At 43.1% G+C, this 18,539-nt stretch overlaps 1 protein-coding gene and 1 non-coding gene across 4 annotated transcripts in view; both read right to left on the bottom strand.

Annotated features, from left to right (window-relative positions):
* Positions 1 to 8,674: 8,674 nt before the first annotated feature.
* LOC121034274 (small nucleolar RNA U13) lies at positions 8,675 to 8,778 on the bottom strand. Its single transcript, XR_005792354.1, has one exon. It is a non-coding gene; the product is annotated as a small nucleolar RNA U13 (small nucleolar RNA).
* Positions 8,779 to 12,761: 3,983 nt separating this feature from the next.
* The window catches only part of MOBP (myelin associated oligodendrocyte basic protein), a 49,172-nt gene continuing 43,394 nt past the window's right edge, over positions 12,762 to 18,539 (bottom strand). For all 3 annotated transcript variants that reach the window (XM_040479862.1, XM_040479859.1, XM_040479860.1), the window contains 2 exons: positions 13,526 to 13,600; positions 12,762 to 13,413 (listed from right to left, as the gene is read on the bottom strand). The gene's annotated coding sequence lies outside the window, so the exon portion shown is untranslated. The remainder of the gene's footprint in view (positions 13,414 to 13,525; positions 13,601 to 18,539) is intronic.

The raw sequence follows: 18,539 nt of genomic DNA, 5'->3' as shown, positions 1-18,539 counted from the left end.
AGAGAGTCATGCTCTGTCTCTCTCTGTCCCAAAAATAAATAAACGTTGAAAAAAAAATTTTTTTTAGTAGGCTCTACCCCCAATGTGGGGATCCAACCCATAATCCCTAAATCAAGAGTCACCTGCTTCACCAACTGAGTCAGCCAAGCACTCTCCTTTTTTAATTTTTAAATTTTATTTGAGAGAGAGAGAGCAGGGGGTGGCAGGAGAGGCAGAGAAAGAGAGAGAATCTTGAGCAGCCTCCATTCCCAGTGTGGAACCTACACAGGACTCAATTCCACGACCCTGGGATCATGACCTGAGCTGAAACCAAGAGTCCAATGCTCAACCAACTGAGCCACCCAGGCTTTAAATTCTTAATTTTACTTTTAGTAGGCTGTGGTGGTATTTTTAAATTGGAGGAGTGCCTGGGTGGCTAGTTGGTTAAGTGTCAGACTTCAGCTCAGGTCATGATCTCACAGTTTGTGGGTTCAAGCCCCATGTCCAGCTCTGTGCGGACAGCTCAGAGCCTGGAGCCTGCTTTGGATTCTGTGTCTCCCTCTCCCTCTGTTCCTCCCTGCTCGCTCTCTCTCTCAATCTCTCTCTCTTTCTCAAAATTAAATAAGCATTAAAAATTTTTGATAAATAAATAAATAAATAAATTGGAGAAGGAAAAGGTCTTTCTGGGTTTCATCATTATTAATCTTTTTCTTTTTTTCTTTTGCTTTTTTTTTTTTGTTTCTTTTGCGTTGTGAAACTTATGGATTGTTTTCCAGCTTTAGTGAGGTATACTTGGCAAATAAAATGCAAATTATCTTTAAAGCATACAGTGTGATAATTGGTATATGTATACATTGTGAAATGACTTCCACAATCAAGCTAATTAATATCTGTTACCTCACAGAGTTAATTATCCCCTCTTTTTTTTTATGAGACTGTTTGAGATCTATTATCTTAGCAAATATCAAGTCTACAAAACAGTATTATTAATTATAGTCATCATGTAGTACATTAGATCCCCCAAATTTATTCGTCTTGTAACTGGAAGTTTGTATTGGCTAACATCTCCCCAGCTTCCCCACCCTCCAGGCCCTGGCAACCACCATCCCACTCCGTTTCTATGAGCTCGATTTTTTTTTTCCACATATAGGTGATCCCACAAAGTATTTATTTGTCTTTCTCTGTGTGGTTTATTTCTCTTAGCATCATGGCCTCCAGGTTCATCCATCTTGTCACAAATGGAGGGATTTCCTTCTTTTTATGGTTGAATAATATTCGTGTGTGTGTGTGTGACATTTTTATATACATCCATCCATGGACAGACACTTAAGTTGTTTCCATATCTTGGCTACTGTGAAGAATGCTGCAACAAACAGGGGAGTACACATCTCTTTGAGATGGCGATTTTGTTTCCTTTGTATATATATTCAGAAGTGGGAATGCCAGATCATATGGTAATTCTATGTTTAATTCCTTGAGGAAGCTCCATACTGTTTTCCGGAGTGGCTGTACCAGTTCACATTCCCACCAACAGTGCACAAGTTTTCCCTTTTTTTTGCAACCTCACCGTTATTTGCTATCTCTTATCTTTTTGAGAATAGACATCTAATAGGTGTGAGATAATATCTCACTGCGGTTTTGATTTGCATTTCCCTGATGATTAGTGATGGTGAGCATCGTTTCATGTACCTGTTGACCCCTTGTATGTGTTTAGGAAATGGTCAATTTTCTTGATCTTCCATAGTCACCTATATTTTCAGGAATAATATCTGTCAATTACATCCATACGTGACAACGACATCTATCTCACTAATTGTGTTACTAAGATTTCTATACTCTGGCTTATTTCTTCTGCCTACTTGTTCTGTTATGGATGAGAGAAGTCAAAGCCATCTACTATGCTTTGATCATTATTTGCTTTCATATCCTGTAGTTTCAGTGTAACAAATGTTAACGTTATATTGTTTTGTGAGTAGATATTCATTACTTTTGAATCAAGCCCACACTACTGTTATATAAAAAGCACTAGTCTCACTTAATACTCTTTGGCATGAACTAATATTCTTGTTTGATATTGAGATCGTGACAGTGCTGGTCTTTTCTCAGTCGAGGTGGGGACCTGTTTCAGTGTAACTTTGCCCTTCCTTTTATTTTTAGTTTTTCTGAATCGCTCTATTTTCGATGTTTTGCTGGTATAGTTTGCTTTGTGGTTTAATCTGAAAATATTTTTTAATAGGTGATTTGAACCTATTCACATTTAGTAATATAAGAAGTATCCCGGGCCTTTGCTCTATTTTATTACTAAACCTTCTTGAGTTTTGCAGTTTGCAGTTGTTAATTGTTGGTGTGTATTTCTTCCGCAGAAGGTTTGTGGGAAAGATGAGGTGACAGTGGTCTGACCTTGCCCCTCCCTTCTCGGGGATGCCTGAGGCCCTTTTGACTCCGGCTGGAACTTACAAACGTTCGCTGATGGAATTCACTGATTAAAAGGAAAACGAGTGTGTGTTGGGGAAGGTCACGGAGAGATTAGAACTGCGGGCTGACCCGTGAGCTGGACCTGGGCACTCAGAGTTCCTCACCCCCCACCCCCGTCCTCGGAATGCGCTTCTCTGTGCATTTCCCACTCCCAGACGGTGCGCCAAGAAATAGCGAGGTGGTATTGAGGACACCTGCAGGGTATGTGTGACCAAACCCAACTAAGGCCTCTCTCTGTGTAAACTTTTAAGGTTTGGCAAGCGGGCGCAAAAAAATCCGTTCGTCTTGCTGCCTACCAAGACAAGCCTCATTCGTTAAGTTTCCTTCCGTATTAAAGCAGCCACCTACCAACCTGGAGTGGCTGGCCTGCCTCTTGCTTTCTCTTCTCTCCCTGCCCTCTGCATTCAGGGCCCAGATCTACAGGAAGTGCATTGTTGACATCCGCTACCAGAGGGCCACCTTTCTACTCACTTCTCTCTCTCTCTTTTTTTTAAGTTTATTTATTTATTTTGAGGGGGGAGGGGAGACAGAGAGAGAGGGAGAGAGAGAATCCCAAGCAGCCTGATGCTGCTCAAACTCACCAACGGTGAGATCATGACCATTCATGACCGATAATGACCGATCATGACCCATCATGACAGAGCCGGAGTCGGACGCTCATCCAACGGAGCCACCCAGGCGCCCCTCTACTCACTTCTCTCCAGCAGCCTCTGTGCTTATTTCGGTTGCCTTCGCAGCCCCAATTTCTTGAAATTTAGATCTTACTTGTCTCTTTTATTTGCTTAGGTGATATTTAACACGTTCCCCCCTCATCCTTCGTTCTCATAATACACAAGAGAAGATCACCCTCTCACACAAACAAGTTCATATTGGAACTGCAGCTATATTTTTCTTTAAGGAGATTTATTTTGATTTTTTTTTTCTTTCTCAGAAGTTCCTGAGTAGAAACCCAATTATGTGGCTCTCATAGAAGACTTGGCTTTCTCTCAAAACAAAACAAAATAAACACAAAAGGGTTGGCTCTCTCTTTGGGAAGGGAGCAAAGTCTTCCCATTACCCTCCATCTGAAATTGAGCAGGCATTGCTAGGAATATCAACCAGGACTTGCTTTAACGTCCCTGGACCTCACTTTCTTCATTCAGGTGTTGGAGATTACTCAGTAACAACAAACAAAGCTTTAATTCTTTTTTCAATATTACACATTAGTCCGATACATGAATTTCCATTAATTAACCTGACAAGTTTTACTAATGAAATTCAAGTCAAGAAATCTCGTTTTTTTGTTTTTTTTTTTTAATTTTTGAAGTTTATTTTTCCTTGAGAGAGAGAGGGTGTGCACAGGCAAGTGGAGTAGGGACAGAGAGAGAAAAAGAGAGAGAATCACAATCAGTCCAGGGGCTCAAACTCCCAAACCGCAAGATCATGACCTGAGCCAAAGGCAGATGTTCAACCAACTGAGCCACCCAGGTGCCCCCAAGTCAAGAAATCTTTATTCAAGACTGAAGGTAGAATGAAGAATGACATTTCAAGGGAAACGAGAAAGACCCTGCCTTTTTTTATATGGAATGTTTATAAATACAGTGATTTTTATTGGCTCTGTCTTCATGAAAAAAATCCGTTAACTACAATTCCAGATAAGCATGGATGTTCCCTTCCTCAGTCATCTACATCTATAATGTGCCTGGTCTCATGAAGGGTATCCGGTTACCCAGATTACAATTATAGAAATATCAATAAAGAAGTGAGCAACGTCCAGGGTGCATCCTAAGTCCTGTACGATCTGGCACGTTACCCAAATGCAGCCCTTTCTTCAAAACCCAACAACCTACTATCTCCCCATGTTCCCTTCCACAGATGGATGAAGAATCAGGCATCCTCTTATACTTCATCGTACATTCTTTGTACCGTCACTCACGTACTTAATTTCTTTCCTGCCACCTTCCACAGACCTAAAAGAACAAACCCACTCGATGAAGTAGAAAACTATAAATACATAACAGTTGAGCCCTGGAAAACTCAGAAAAGCAAACTGAAGAAGAAAGTTAAAGCACGAAGATGCAGACTGTTACTCATCAGAAGGGGAACGTGGCAGGGACAGTTTATTGTTCATCAAAATCAGGTTTTCTTCTTGGGCACACGTCTAACTTGCCTTCCCCAGCCTCCTCTGGGTTGCAAGAGCTGTGGTCAGTGTCTGGAGTTAGGCAAGGTGGCAAAATCAAGAACCTCAGGTCAATACGGAAGTCAAGAAAGCCAGGGTTGGGTCTGCTGGGTTCAAATCCCAGCTTCACTCCTGACTAATTACGGAAACTTGAGTGACTTATTAATGTCTCTGGGCTGATTTATTTCTTCTTCTATAAAACTTGGATAACAAAGCTATGTGTCTCAAAGGGCTGTGTGAAAATTAAATACAGCTAAAGTTCGGTATCTGGCCCATAGTAAGCCATCAATAAATGATGACTTTTTTTTGTTTTTAAATTAAGATGAACGAGACAGATGATGGAGCATACCTGGGGAGAATAGGCTGTGGCCCAAATCAGGAGCAAGGCCGGAAGGTGTGAGAAGCAGGGTTTTGGCCAGTACAAATTCCCATGTGAAGCTGGGGCCTCTGATCTTTGGTCTTGCTCCAAAGAGCAGACCATGTAGGAGCAGCATGTAGGAGCAGGTCAGCCACTTCCACAGGGGAGGGGACAGCAACAGAGGGAATCACCCGTCCCTGAGGGAAGGAACCCCAAGGCCTGGCAGCCTCGGAGGCGGACACCAGGCAGCATCAGCTCTCTGAGGTTTACCGGGAAAAGAGGGCTTGCCCATGTGTCAGAATCTCGGATCCTCTAAATGTCAGCTATGTGACGTCTGGGCGGGTCTCTGGACCTTCTTTTCTTCTCATCTAAAATATGATGTTTAAAGAGCTTGAAGTATGACTAAGTAAGGTAGCCTATCAGCTTATGAAATACCTGATAGGGCGTAGCTCAGTAAATCCTTAACACATGTCAGTGAAAGGGGAGAAATGGTGGCTATATGGTCTGTGCTGATGGGTAAGTGGCTCGGCCGGGCATGGGAACGACCGGTTTGTTCTGAAAACCACATTCGGAAGCATTACTCATTGTGAGTAAACACTTAACAGTGTCCAGTGTGTGCTGAGTTGGCTCTGACGTATAAATACATTTAAGACTCTGTGAACGAGTGTGTGCTCCATCCAGTGGGGCAGCCTCAGACCCTCCTGTTTCCTCAGCACTATTCCCCCTGTTCTCAGGACTGCTCTTGGCCATGGTCTGGGACACCCACTTCCTCCCTGCTCCAGGTGTCCCCCCATGGCCTCCATCATCGCCTCCTCTGCCCACTGTGCTATGGCTCCCGGTTCTCAGACGGAAGCTGTGGTCGTTGTGTTTGCATTCTCTTTAGGTGGAGCTTTCAGTAGTTCCCCTCTGTGCCAGATCCTCCTCTGGAAACTTCCCAAGGGCTGAGCCCTTGGGTACAATGAACATCTGTTGCAGACTTTGCGAGGAAACTCTTAATTCCACAGAGTGGATTATCTCCCCCTTTGCTCCTACATGCATCCTACATGCTACCCATGCTGAACCACCTGGAGATCCCTTTCATGGCTCCGTATATACAATATGACCTCGGCTTGGAATGGTTGATCCCTGGGAATGGTACAGATGGGGTAGATGGATCTTTGTGTCATTTGCGGGTGAGGAAGTTCGAGTCCAATGAATGAATGACTGTCTACTCCTTCAACATTAGCCTCCATTCCCTCATCATCTCTTTCCTGGACCTTCACAACAGCCTCCTAGATGTTTTTTCTGCCTCCCTCCCTACTCAAAGTTGTCCTCACGATCTCCAGAATGATGTACCTTACTAAAGCATTCTTTTTTTTTCATTTTTTTTTTTACATTTATTTTTGAGAGACAGAGAGCACAAGTCGGGGAGGGGCAGAGAGAGAGAGGGAGACACAGAATCTGAAGCAGGCTCCAGGCTCTGAGCTGTCAGCACAGAGCCCGAGGCAGGGCTCGAACTCACAAACTGTGAGATCGTGACCTGAGCCGAAGTCGCACGCTTAACCGACTGAGCCACCCAGACGCCCCCTAAAGCATTCTTAATGATAGAAAGTGTCTCGAACAGTGGGCCAGGAAATGTGGCTGCCAGTGAAGCTTTTCGGAGAGACTCATGGCAATTCATCTACCCTCTCGGGAACTCGTTTTTTTTCTTTCCCCTGTTAAATTAGGCTCGTTGGACTATAGACTGATGTCTATACTCCTTCTACAGGTCTGTGGTTCTAAGGAATTGTTTTAGAACATGAGCTCTCTTACAGACTCAGATGACGCCTATGCATGGGAACATTTCTTATTCCAAAACTTCACCCGCTCTTGTAAGAAACTGTAGGATCCATTCTGTGTTACACTAATATTAGTGAAGAATTAATTCAAGCAAAATTCTTTCTGCAATATAAGAGAACAGAGAAAGATTGACCCACGATGAGAGAGATGAGTAATCTGGTCCACTTGTGTCTTGGGATGGGGGCATGGAGGCCCATGGGTATTAGAATTTAGTCAGAGGAGCAAAGCCAAGCAGATGGCCCAGATCCTCAGCGCCAAGTAGAAGCCATGGCCCAGGACCTAGAGGGAAAGCCACAGCTGGGCCACAGAAAGGTCAGATAGTGATGGCAAGAACCAGGAAGCAGTGGGGCATCATCAAAAAACTACATAATATAAACCCATCCAGTATGAATAGAGAAGCAAAGAAGGGAAGTGGGAGAGTGAGGGTAGGAATGAGTGCATTTGTAAGTAGAACATTATTCGGGTTATCGATTCACCAGCCTATGACTACAGAAAGGAGACAGCATTTACATATCTGTTCCAAAAACAACTTCAAGTCCCCAATCTGTGAAGCAAAGAATTTGAACTCTTCAAAATAGCCCTAAGTTTTTCTGAGTGTACATAATGGGGCTGACAACCCAGCCTTGCTCAACAATCACCAATAAGTCAGCCTTTTCTTCTCTTCGAGTTGCTGTTCACCGCCTGCAAATGTCCCTGTTTCTCCTGCTTATAGAAGGCCTAGAGAAAGAACCTTCTGGATTTTTTTTTCACGTACATCCATGCAGTAGGTGTCCAGTGGGGTCCAGAACAATATCCCTCAAATTGCTACATGTTCTGTTCAGTTATTTAAAGAGTCAGTATGGGGCGCCTGGGTGGCGCAGTCGGTTAAAGCGTCCGACTTCAGCCAGGTCACGATCTCGCGGTCCGGGAGTTCGAGCCCCGCGTCGGGCTCTGGGCTGATGGCTCAGAGCCTGGAGCCTGTTTCCGATTCTGTGTCTCCCTCTCTCTCTGCCCCTCCCTCGTTCATGCTCTGTCTCTCTCTGTCCCAAAAATAAATAAACGTTGAAAAAAAAAAAGAAATTTAAAAAAAAAAAGAGTCAGTAAAGGAGGGATGTTTATATGCTGACAGCCTCCCTTTTTACCCTCTCTCCAGGAGTCCCACTTGTCCCTCAGAGATGGTGGGAACAAGGACAGTTTATTTAGAGCAGTAGACTTTCTCCATTACTATGAATCCCATCTGACTTGTAAGCCTCATGGTGACCCCCATTGCGGAGAAGTCTAAACAAAGAGGACCTGCCAATCCCAAGTCATTGACACTGACCATGGGTGGTGCCCACAGGCTTGAAGCCCCCCCTCCTTGGATCTATGTGTTCTACAAAGCCAACACCCTCTTTCTTTTGTTCCTCCCTTAATCCCACTGTGTCTTCACCGGGTGCCTCCATCACACATCCATCAGACTGTCGAACAGCGCGCTGACTTCTTGCCCAAAGCACACCTCCATTACCACCTCCTTTGGGAAAAGTGGTTTGACCCCCTACTTGCATATTCCGGGCAACTGTGCCATCCTTTCTTGATGATAAATCTGTTGTTAGTTGGTCCTCTTCCAATTTTGCAGAATAAACCACAGTATGTGTCTCAGATACAAATTTTGCTAAGAGTGGGATGTTATCAGAGGCACCAACTGGTGTTAAATGACCTTTTCTTCACTGGTTTCATCATACCTTTAATTCTTACTTACAGACACATCAACCCGCATGGTGTTGACCCATTTTCCACTTGGTTTTGGTACTTTTGGTTGTTTTTAATGCAAGCGTCTTTTCCCTCATATATTTATGACCAAACTTTCTCCTTATCATTCTACTTTCTGTTCCTTCACTTATTTCTTTTCCTTCTTTATTTTTTTTCCACATCAGACGGGTAATGTGCCGACATCGTAACAAGGTTTAAGGGAGGCACATGTCACACAACAGCGTGAACATCCAATCGTCACACTTACGAACTACAAAAGGATCTCTTTTCCTTCTTTAATTTTAAAATCTCCTTAGAAAGAAAATCTCGGTTAAAATTTACATTTTTATGGCATATTTTCCCTTTAATTTATCGTTTTCCTTTTTAAATACCTTTGATACTTTTTTACCACCATGCTTTTTTTTTGTTTGGTATTGCCCACTCAAAATTTTTTGTTCATCAGTGTCCATTTAACGTTTTGTGACACCTGTAGGATTTTCTCCCCTTCGGGTGAGGCTTAGTCAGGTAGTGAAGTTGGCTCCGATTTGCTATCCAAGGCACATAGCCACACGGTAATAAAAGTGATACAGAGATAGGATGTAGAGCCCCTGCCTGTGCACAGTGAATCCTTGTTGGATAAATGGCCAGCACAACATGACATAATTTGCAATAGTGCACATGTGCTGGCTGGTTGATAAAACTTCGTGTGAATTCCAGGGGATGCCTCTATCCACCGTGCAATCGCTGCTGGCAACACTTAGGGAAAATCGTGATTTACTACTGGAACGATGAGGCAAAGAACTCTTACAGGTCATTGCTGGAATATCCAGAAATCCTGGTTCTCTCCAATCTGCTGGCATCCTTGGCTAATCAAGCCAACCGCATCTCACGGAGATCTTTGGCACACTGATAATGTCCTGCGATACCCCTTCTGACACCCTCCTGCTACCGGCCCATCTCTTCATAGAGAAAACCAGCATCTGGCATTTTCTAACTGTTGGTTTTAAAACCTTAAGCGTAGGCCTCACATAATTTGTAGTCATCAGCACACAGCTTTTTAAGTAAACAATTTCAGAGACCAGGAATGTTTCTCAGCCAGTTCTGTTTTATCTTTTTTATTTATTTATGTATTTTACATCATTATGGACTACGGTTCTCTGATACCCTAAGGCAACCTTGTTTTCTTTCAACATCCAGGAGCCGCAAACTAATCCTGATTTTTTTCCCTGCCCAGAAATATGAAATCAACTATCCTCCAAGGGCATTTGTTTTTTTCACTGGAGAATAGCTTTAGAAGCCACAGGCTCTAGCTTTACAAATAAGCTTCTTCCACATCCTGACTGGAATTTGGCAGGATGATAGCAAAAATGTCCAACAGCGTGAATCACTGTAGGGACAGAACAGATAAAGCCTCCCTTAAAGAATGCTTGTCATTCTTATTGAGATTTCCAGTTCACCTCTATTTTAATAAGTTCTTCTTGCCCTGCCCTTACAGAAGAGTTTATTAATCCATTTCATTTGTTCAACAACTAATTTTCCTTGTTTGTATTACTATCAACGTAATTTAATTTTTTTTAATTTTTTAATGTTTACTTATTTTTGAGAAAGAGAGAGAGAGCGAGCCAGTGGGGGAGGGACAGAGAGAGAGAGGGAGACACAAAATCCGAAGCAGGCTCCAGGCTCCGAGCTGTCAAGACACAGCCCAATGTGGGGCTTGAACTCACGAACCGCGAGATCGACTTGAGCCGAAGTCAGACACTCAACCGATTGAACCACCCAGGCGCCCCTCATCAATATTAATTTTTTCAAAACCCACCACATTCTCATACCAAACCATGGGTCTAAATTGCGTTGTCTCCCCCAAGTTCAGAAGGCTCCATATTTTTTCTTCTGTCTTGAACCTCAGCTCAGCCGCGCCGAAACTGGCTTCACGGTACGCAAGTGCCATTGCTTCTTGGGTCATATTGACTTCACACCAACATCTGGAAGGGAAGAAGCCCTAGCCTTTGTCTAGGAGAACACCAATGAAGCAGAGTTCCGAACACTCAGTGTGATACATCGATACCTCGTTCGCATAATAAAAGATAATAAAATGCGGAAGATACACAAATACCGCTTCTTAAAAAGAAATCCACTGTCAATAATCACCATTTGAGCTCCCAACTTGAATTTATTTTATTTTCCCTTTATATATTTTTTCTTTCACTAGTGCCTTTGTCTATCTATGGGGCAGAAGTTTTAGTAAAAAACTGCAGTTTCACACACGCCCTTGGGTACATACAGTGGCCTACGCCAACTTACAAGGGTCGGCGGTATACATGGCTCCCGTTCTGCATTCAGTGACATCACGCGCATGGCTTGCAATCAGCCATGGTGGACATATTTCTGCCACGGAAATTGGCAAACGCTGCAAATCAGGGCTTTCCACCCAAAGAGCCAGCTGTTAAACATTTACCAGCACAACTCTGGGTTCAACTTTGGGACAATTCAGTTTTCCCCAAACCAGTCAAAACGTCAGAACATGAAATCAATTAACATACAGAATTATCAGAGTTAATATACCAAAGATTATGGTCAAAAATCCCTCACTCAGGAAGTTTACATAGAACAGCTTTTGGGGCTTTATGTAATTTTTTTTTGCATATTCACTGCATGGTGCTTGCCAAAGCCAACCCTTAGAAGACAAAAAAATACAGTTGGATTATAGCACATTTTAGTTGTAACATCCATTTAGTTATCCACCGGTTTCAAGTAATTTCCAGATATTTTTCATCCATCCCCAGGAGGTTTTATTTCCACAACAGACAAACACAGAGAATTCGGTAATTTCTAGTTATAAACATTTCTGTGCTAATATCCAAAGTTTACATGAATTAATACAGACCAATGTATTGGCTTCTCAATTTTGCATTCCTTTTTTTTAAAATTTTATTTATTTTTTTTATTTATTTTGAGAGAAAGTGAGAGAACCAGCAGGGGAGGGGCAGGGAGAGAGGGGACCAGAGGATCCGAAGCAGGCTCCACACTGACAGCAGAGAGCCCAATACGGGGCTCGAACTCAAAAACCGTGAGATCACGACCTGAGCCGACATCGGACGCTTAACTGACTGAGCCACCCAGGCACCCCAATTTTGCTTTCTGTAATAACTGTATCTTCTGGATGATATGGAGGATAGAGCCAAGCAAGCTCTGAGTACGAGGTCTGGCTTTGCCAAAATCTAAAATGGGCCGAAGGAATATTAAGTTTCCTTATTGGATCTGAGTGGGACTGGCCCACTAATTTGTCTGTCATGGCACCCCTTGGTGTCATTCCCAGGAATGTAATGGCCTCGCATATCTATCATTGAAAAGTGTTCATAGTAGAGGTTCTCATTTTGTTGTTCGTTTAGCACCTGAGTTTAGGCAGGAGAAACATTTGTACCTGAAGGCTCTGTGTAGTTCAATTCCCCTGCCTTGTTATTGCCACTTGCCCAGAGAAGTGGCCTCCTCTGGCCTCACCTTCCAGCTGCCTTGGGACAGCATGTGGCCTGATCCTTCTTTGTGGAGGTATGGGCTTCTGAGCTGTATCTCATTGGAGTCCAGCATTCTTCCTCCCTAATCTCTGGTTTCCCTCACCCCCCAGCCCCACACCTTGAGCAGACTTCCTCTGGCATTACCCCCATATTCCCACTTGCCTTTGAAACTTGGCTGGGTCGGGCTGTGCTCGCTCAAGGACACAGAGCCACGGCCTTGTTGGAGCTACAGACATTTGCCTGTGCTTGGCCACCCAGACCCCAGCACAAGACTGTTTCGGATGCCCTCACTCTCCTGTACTCTGAGCTTCCCTCTCCTAATACTGCCCATTTTACATCCCTCCACATTCTACAACATTCCATTATCTTCTACTATGCTTTCCTACCTATTACTATAGGAAGGTTGGGAAGGAGGATATACTCTAACTCTACGCCTTTGTCCCTATGTCAGACACCTGCTGAAGCCACAGCACCAGCCAGGTCCAAAATGGACTCAGGGAAAAGGTTCTGTTTTCTAAGACCTGTGACCTTGGAGAGACCCGAGGCTGATCACTAGTCTCCCACTTATCCCTCCAAACACATTTGTGTCTGGCTAATAATGTTGACCGTTTCTATACAGGTTTTAATTTCTGTTTACTTAATTTTTGTTATTTCTTCAAACCAGGAATCATTTCAGATCTTCCTTTTGACTTCCAGGGGGATAGATATTTCTTGGATATTTCTTGGATAGGTTTTCATTTTGTGGTCATTTTTTAAAAGTTGATTCCATTATAGAGAGCGTTTGAGAGCTCATGGTTTCTGCTTACTGTGGAAATATAGTACTGTGGGTGGTTAAAAAGTACACAGAGGGCATCAGATTGCACTTATCATCTACTATTTGCTTTTTCTATTCCTCATTTGTCTTCCAAATTTGTTTATCTGGTGTAGGTATATATGTTTCACTTTGTCTTAACTGCTGTTCAAAATTTTATTTATGAACATACCATCATTGATTTACTCATTCTCCTATTAGTGGACATTTTTATTAATTTCTTTCCCTTTCTCTCTTTTTTTTTTGCCAATGGCAAACAAGGCTTTGCAGAACAGCTGTATGTGTGCCTCCTTTTCCTATAAATGCAAGTTTTCTCCAGGATCAGTACCTAAAATTATAATTGCTTTTTTAAAATAATTGCTTGATCATAAGTTATACAATATCCTGTTTTGCTAGCATCCCCAGATTGCACCCCAGAAGTACCACGATAGTTTATAAATTTTCATCAATGGCTTATCAGAATTTTCCCCAAATCTTTGCCAACACTTGATAATTTTTAATTTTTGCCATTATGATGGTTATACAACAATCTCTCTTTTTTTTTCATGCATCCCTGAAGAAAGATATGTATCTTCAAATTGAAGAAACTTGAGTCCTGAGCAAAATAAATAAAAATAAATCCGTATTTAATGACATCAGAGTGAAACTTCAGAAAATGAAAGACAAAGAGAAAAATCTTAATCAAAGGGAAAATACGGTTTACTTACAATGGAAGGACAGGCAGACTGACAACGTATTTCCCATTGGCCGTCAGAAGACAGTAGGATGACATCTTCACAAGGCTGTTGGGGTAAAAGAAACCTGTCACACTAGAACTCTATATTATTCTCCCAGGATTGTATCTGCATGGCCTCGATCGGCCTCCCCCCACCTTTTTCAGAAACAGGTACTGCTCCTTGACCACGGTTGGGTAGGTGTCTGAAGCTGAGCAAATCCTAGAACCTCATACCCTCTGGTCACATGATTGGGTCAAAGAGTATGTATAAAAGCAAACATATAAGCTACATCCTCTTTCTTTTGGTCGCTTCCATCTGAAAGGAAGCTTTCTGAGGAAGAGAGAGAGACGCACAACTTAAGAGGTTCCAGTCAGAGCTCATTTTTTACTTAAAAAAAAATTTTTTTTTAATGTGCATTTACTTTTGAGAGAGAGACACACACACACAGAGTGCAAGTGGGGGCCGGGCAGAGAGAGAGGGGACACAGAATCCGAAGCAGGTTCCAGGCTCTGAGCTGTCAGTCCTGAGCCCGATGTGGGGCTAAAACTCACGAACGGTGAGATCACAACCTGAGCTCAACCAGGGTGCCTGGCTGGTTCAGTCGGTTAAGTGTCTGACTTCAGCTCAGGTCACGATCTCATGGTTCGTGGGTTCGAGCCCTGGGTCAGACTCAGTGCTGACAGCTCAGAGCCTGGAGCTTGCTTCGGATTCTGTGTCTCCCTCTCTCTCTGCCCCTCCCCCACTTTGCTTGGTCTCTCTCTCTCTCTCTCTCAAAAATAATAAACATTTTTAAAAATTCATGCTCAACACGTTAATGCATCCCAAAAAGGAAAAGAAAATCCTACTCAAAAAAAAAAAAAAAAAATTGAAGATTTCAAGAGGCACTGAAGCAAAGACTACCTCACAAGCCATTTGGTAATACTTAAATTTTGCCATCAGGTCTATTGTATTCTCTTTCCAAAGTCTTTCTCTTCATCCATCTTATTCCTTTGGAGTTTCTTCCTGCTTCTTCTGTCCCATAATTCCTGAACTCCCCCTCCTTTGTCCAGAGCCCTTTGGCTCCACAATCCTACAATCCTACACTAACATTGTAAACCCCACTTGGCAAGATAAAGTGTTTTGCTTTGCCAAATATCTCATGTTCCTCAAGGCCGTCCCACCTCAGGGTTTGTTTAGCCGGCGGGGGGGGGGGGGGGTGGTGGTTACAGGTAGTGCATGCAAGGTTCTCTGTCCAGAGTATGGACCCAACACATCCTTTTCCCAGTCCAAAGTGCCTCCAAGTATTGTCTTATACCAATCAACAGGCCACCTAGACTCTAATCACAGTACTGAGGTTCCTGGAGTTCTATGTGACTAAAAATGCGAAAGCTGACCTCTGTCAACTAGCACCCTTTATAATATTCCTTCTGAAAGCTTATTTCCATGTAAGTGTGCTAAATCTTTTAAACTCAAATTTTTATCTTCTTTAGTCCGCAAGGCAGCCCTGAGAAGGGAACGTTGGCTTAAACGACTTGTCCAAAGTCATGCAGCTAGTGAGAAACAAAGCCATGTCCCTGCTCAATTTCTTTCCTGCACACAAATGCCCTTTCCAGAATCCAGTGTCCTTGCTCATTTTCCTGAAACTTTCTTCAAGGCACTGCTTTCAACACCAACAATTGGAAAACATACTAATTTACTATATTTGCTCTTATCTGAAGGTATTGAAATTTTGCAAAACAGCCAAGATGTAGATGACACGATAAGAAATACCAAGAAATTGAGATAATTTTTTAAAAATCAAGATATATATTAAGTCAGATTATACTGAGAAGTTAACGTATTCAAATGAAGTCTTACTTTATAAATATTAATTGTGGATAAAACCTAAATAGGAATACCCATAGACTATTGCTCGGGGCAGAGGGAAAAATGATTTGGCCCAGACCCATACCCATACACTTCCCACCACGACACTATCAACCAATAAAGCAAGCACTCGTCAACACAGGGCATGCTCAATACACCTTGTGAACCCTGGGCTCCAGTCCCGGATGAATGGAAGAAACGGCAGCTTATACTTAGGTGAACTCAGTTATCCTCTGGAATAGTTGTGTGAGCTTGGGCTCTCATGCTCTGATGGTTGGAAATTTCATTTCTAAGTCTTTACTAAAATACTCAATAAAACTCTAAATGATATTTTTCTTCAATATATGTTCCTTATGTATTCGGTCAACAAATATTGGCCTTGTTGGCCAAGGACACTTGTGATGAGTACATTTGTCCCTGGACTTGAGGGCACTTTTTTTTTGATCTCTTAGATACAAGCACAAAAGTGCTTACTGCTCCAAGGTCCCAAAGAAGGAAGGCTCCTAAAAAAACAGGGGTGGAGAGCAAAGTCCAAGTAGTCGCCTAAACATTTTAAATGGGGACTCAGATTTTAAGACAAAATGAGTTCTATATCTAGGAAGAAAACACACACACACACACACACACACACACACATGCCTGATTTTTCTCTTGTGTAAATAATGTCCTAGGTTAAACGGGTTTGTTGGTATAATGCATCCTTGTATGAGAAAGTCACTAGATAACATTGTTCTAAAGGAGTCGTATCCCAGAGAGGGTTAAAAATGTTCAGAACGCAGAGCTGCCTTCAGAAGCAGCTATATGAAGCTTTCTTGGGTGATGTATGTACATGAACGCTTTTTCATCTCACAGCAACTTGCATTTCACAAGTCAGAAAAGAGAGGAAATTGGAATGACATGCCAACCAAACCTCGTTCTGCATGGGTAAGAGGCATCACTAGGTTTACCCTTGCCACGGGGCCTCTACCTTCCACCTGCATGTGATTTTGAGCAAGGGGAAGACAAGGAATGGAAGAGCAAGAAACCACCTCTCCCAAGGCACATGAAGCCACAGAAGGAAAGAAGCCACAAAAAGGGAGGAATCTCTCTCCCTCTCCTCTCCCACCCACATGCACATTTGGTGCGAAGTCCTTTGGACTCCAGAGATTCTCTTATTAGGACTCCAAGAGTTCACCGAAGTGAAACTTACACCAGAAGAAAAGGGTGGGGATCACATGAGAACCTGGGTTCAAGTATGTGACTGAGGACTTTTGGAGACATGAGACAATGCAAGTACCAGCAAATTAAAACCGCAGGGGAACGCAAGTTAAGGAGGTAGAGTCGGCCATGATGTAACCATCCCAACTCAGATGACCACATTTGCAAGGCCTGGGGGCACCACGCCATGTGGGAAGATGAGGAAAACTGGAATTGGAAGGACATGGAGTGAGAATGAACCGTCTGTGGGTCACCAGCCCATCATCCTTGGTCTCCTGACGGTGGGGATCTGGGTGACTCAGGCTTGGGCAGAATCTCAGCAGCTGGGAACAAAAGCTGGGGCGGGGGCGGGGGGGAGGGGCAGTGAAGATAGCGTGAAAACCAGAGCAATAAAAATGCACGGAGGCTGTTGGTAGCCCTGCTAGAAATCTCAAAACCCGGGGCGCCTGGGTGGATCAGTCTGTTGAGTGACCAACGCTTGATTTTCAGCTCATGTCATAATCTCGTGGTTGGTGAGTTCGAGCCCTGAGTTGGGCTCTCTGATGTCAGGGTGGAGCCCACTTCGGATACTCTGTCCTCCTCTCTCTGCCCCTCCCCTACTCATTTTCTTTCTCTCTCTCTCTCTCTCTCTCTCTCAAAAATAAAATAAACACTTGAAATAAATAAATAATTGCGGCACCTGGGTGGCTCAGGTGGTTAAGCATCAGACTTCAGCTCAGGTCATGATCTCACAGTTCATGAGTTTGAGCCCCACATCTGGCTGCCTGCTCTCAGCTCAGAGCCCACTTCGGGGGCTCTGTCAGCCCTCTCTCTTTGCGCCTCCCCCCTCTCTCTCAAAAATAAATAAGCATTAAAAAAAATTTTAATAATAAAATAAAATAATATTAAAAAAAGAAATCTAAAAACCATGGTCCTTTGGGGTGGCTGCCTGGCTCAGTCAGTAGAGCACACGACTCTTGATCTCAGGGTCGGGTTTGAGCTCTGAATTACACGTGGAGCCTACTAAAAAAACAAACAAACAAAAAAGATAAAAATAAATAAAAATAAAAACCAAAGTCTTTTGTGAATGTGAGTTGTAGGAAAACAGATGAGTGACAAATGAGATGGAAACCGGAAGACATGAGCTGAAGAGGAAAGCGTAGCCGTTGGGGGAGGCGGAGTGGAGAGAAGGCTGTGGTCCCCCCCACACCCCTGGTCTCTACCCTCCCAGCCGTGCCTACTGAGATCAGCAAGCAAATGAGGAGAATCTCCAGGCTCAGAGAGAAGCTGTGGCTTAGGAAAATAATGAAGTTGAAGTTCTGAATAAATGTGCTCTGCATCTCAAACCACTCGCCGTGGTTTGCATCAGCGGAGAAAAATCACAGGGAAGGAGATAAACAGGGTCATTTTAAAAATAGGAGTGAATTGGCAGATTCCCACAGGAAGAAGGGAGAGAGTCAGGGATATCAGATGGCACCAAAATCCACAGTAACAAGAGTTGAGGAAAACAGACACCATTTGCATTCCGAGCCAAATAATGAGGTGTCAGCAAGACATCAACTGGAAGACAAAAGTTGGAAAATTATTCTTTTTCTTTTTCTTTTTTTTTTTTTTTTACTGCTTGTAGCCAAAGCTCTAGTTGAAAATTAAATGCAAAATCTTGCAGCTGGCAGCAACGGTCCTTCATGATCTCTATCAGCAGAAAACTAAGATTCCGTCAAAGGGTCTGACTCAGAAAGCTTATAAGCCAGAGAGAAAGAACAGAGGCTGTCAGCTGCAGAAAGGGATGTTTACCGAGAATTCGAGAAACAGAGGGCGAATGCAGTGAAAATAGATTATGTAGCAATCTGTTGGCTCACCATGTGGCGGTAAAGAAAGCCTAAGAGACCAAACTCTTTCCTTTTGATGCATTAAGATTTCTTCCCGGATAGGAAGAGAGTGCTGCCTTCCTGAGACAGGAATTGCAAGTAACAAACCCAGAGAC

The sequence above is a fragment of the Herpailurus yagouaroundi genome, unplaced genomic scaffold, assembly GCF_014898765.1.
Source record: "Herpailurus yagouaroundi ecotype Mexico unplaced genomic scaffold, PumYag 159, whole genome shotgun sequence".
NCBI lineage: Eukaryota > Metazoa > Chordata > Mammalia > Carnivora > Felidae > Herpailurus > Herpailurus yagouaroundi.
This window is presented reverse-complemented; position numbering and strand designations above follow the sequence as displayed.